The sequence below is a fragment of the Balaenoptera musculus genome, chromosome X (assembly GCF_009873245.2).
Source record: "Balaenoptera musculus isolate JJ_BM4_2016_0621 chromosome X, mBalMus1.pri.v3, whole genome shotgun sequence".
NCBI classification, from domain to species: Eukaryota; Metazoa; Chordata; class Mammalia; order Artiodactyla; family Balaenopteridae; genus Balaenoptera; species Balaenoptera musculus.
This window is the reverse complement of record NC_045806.1, coordinates 113,776,785-113,779,318: the sequence shown is the minus strand read 5'-3', so window position 1 is coordinate 113,779,318 and position 2,534 is coordinate 113,776,785. Positions and strand designations below refer to the sequence as shown.

General features: G+C 50.5%; 1 pseudogene; it reads left to right on the top strand.

Annotated features, from left to right (window-relative positions):
* The first annotated feature begins 308 nt into the window (after positions 1-308).
* On the top strand, positions 309-1,339 carry LOC118888917 (annotated as a pseudogene).
* Positions 1,340-2,534: the final 1,195 nt, after the last annotated feature.

Below are 2,534 nucleotides of genomic sequence, written 5' to 3'. Positions count from 1 at the left end.
GCGGCTTATTTCGACAAGAGCGGTGACTCCGCGGCGGGGGTCACGAGGCAGTGCCCTCACCTTGGCTTTTCTTCTTTCGTGTTTTTTTTTAAACCTGCGGTTTCTCCTTTTCAAAGTCTAGCTTCATAAGTTAGTTTAGCGAGTGCTTAGCACGTTCGGCGTTGGGGGAGTTTCCCAGAACCAGGTTATCTGGTAGAAGACAGGTTGGGTAGAAGGTGCGCAGAGCAGGAGCTGGGCTTTCCCCGCAGGAGCTGCTTGAGTGATGGGGAGACCGGGCCGGGCAGCGGGGACTACGGTAGTGCGCGGGGATGCAGCTGCGATTCCAGACTGATACATGGTGTAGAACTGTGTGGGAACAAGCCCACCTGGAAAGCCCGCGTGAAAAGGCCTCTTTGCTCAAGTCCTCTCCTCGGCTGCTGTGCACAGCTACAAAACAGAAGAACAATGGCCAGAACTTGGAAGAGGATGTGGGTCAGAAGGAACAGAAGACAGATCTGCCCTCTGCAGAGAAGACACTGATGGAAGAGAAGGTCAAGCTGGAAGAGTAGCTAAAGGAGACCATGATGAGGAAACTGAGGTCCAGGACGGTTTGGTAAACTTCCCAGGGTCACCTGGCCACTGAGTGGCAGGGCGAGGGCCTGAGCCTGGGAGGCCTTGCTCTTAACCACGGCACTGGAATCGCCTGAAGGCTGAACACAGTAACCTGGTGCACACGAAAAATAGAAATTCCAGGAGATGGATGCGATTACAGGAAAAGTTGGTGCAAAATGAGGAAGATACCAGAATTCAGATGATTAGTACACAATAAACGTTTCAGCTGAATCACATCTGGGCAATGTTAACAATACCAAAGGTTCATTGATGGGGTTTTTCCTCTTCTGTGGCGTAGAGGCCAAAGCTGTCCACTCAGGAAAAATATAAGCAAGCTTTAGCAGATACTGAGAACTTGCAGCAGAGGAGCCAAAAATTGGTGGAGGAGGCGAAACTATATGGCATTCAGGGCTTCTGCAAGGGCTTGCTGGAGGTGGTAGACATTCTGGAGAAGGCAACACAGTGTGTCCCAAAGGAAGAGATTAGAGACGATAACCCGCACCTGAAGAACCTCTACGAGGGGCTCGTGATGACTGAGGTCCAGATCCAGAAGGTGTTCAGGAAGCACGGCTTACTCCAGCTGAACTCCGCGGGGGCCAAGTTCGACCCCTACGAGCACGAGGCCTTGTTCCACACGCCGGTTGAGGGCAAGGAGCCGGGCACGGTGGCGCTCGTTAACAAAGTGGGGTACAAGCTGCACGGGCGCACCCTGAGACCCGCCCTGGTTGGGGCGGTGAAGGAGGCTTAGTGCCCCTCACGAGCTCCGGGGCTTTGTTAGGATCACTCGCTGACTCAGGCCGCTTCATCTTTTCTCATCTGCGGGTGCGCTTGACCTTTTCCTAAACCTTGTTGCCAGGCTTTAGTGACCAGTGGCTGGACAGGAAGTAAGCCAGTTGCACAGTTGTGTTAATGAACATTCGGGAGTTACTAGTTCCACGTGCTTACAGGACAGGCCGGCGGGACGCTACCGGAACCTAGGGTATCGGGAAAAACGCCGTGTCTGCTCAGACTCTGGTGACGTCAGAGTATTTCAAATGAATAAAAGGTCTTCAGGAATCCTGCTGTTTGCCAGCTGGCTGCGCCGGCTGCACTGCGTCTCACTGTAGCACGCGAGTTCCTGGACTGCTTAGCCCGTCACTCAGTGAAGGCAAGGCAAGAGTTTAAACATTTTTCTTGCTAAGAAAAATTGTACGATGCCCTTGGTGAAGAACGTATTTGAGTTCGTTTATGATCAGTTACTGTCTCGCTGCTGAGAGCGATCGTCTTCTGGCTTTGGGAGATGTGAGACCCGCGGGCACACCCTAACGTCCTCACCTCCTTATTTTGCCAGTAACTGAATTTGACACACTCAGTTACTTTTGTCCTGTTTTGTTCATCTCTTTATAGAAAGGTTTAAATCTATACCCAACTTGTTACTAATGACCAGCAGGTACTTTCCCTAGTAAGATGGACTTTCTTAGAAATCTGAGGACTGCGTGCTTGGTATGTTTTAAATGTTAAATTTAAAATTTTATTTCAGAGGATTAAAGCCTTGTTGTTTATTTTCCTACGTTCTGCTAGCTGTGTGCTTTGGTGGAGGAGAGGAAGGAGACCCTTACTAAGCAAAGTGTGACTTAGCTTCCCGCGTCTTTGCTCAAATCCTGCAGCTGTGTGCCTGACAACACGCAAACGTGTTGGCTTCTGTCCCAGAAGGGGACCGTGGACACTCAGGAGCAGCAACAAGGACACACGACCGGCAGGCACTGACCCTGTGACTCGCCATAGGACCCTCCGTTCCTCACATTAGGGGAAAAGTTGAATGATTGAGGTACTCCTATAAACGAGGGAAAAAAATAACCTTCCACTAGCTTTGCTTCTAAGAGGTACTTCTGGGATTAAAGGTCAATACTGTTACTTCGATTTACTGCACAAAAAAGGTGGGCAGTCGATTTGAAAGGTGTAGG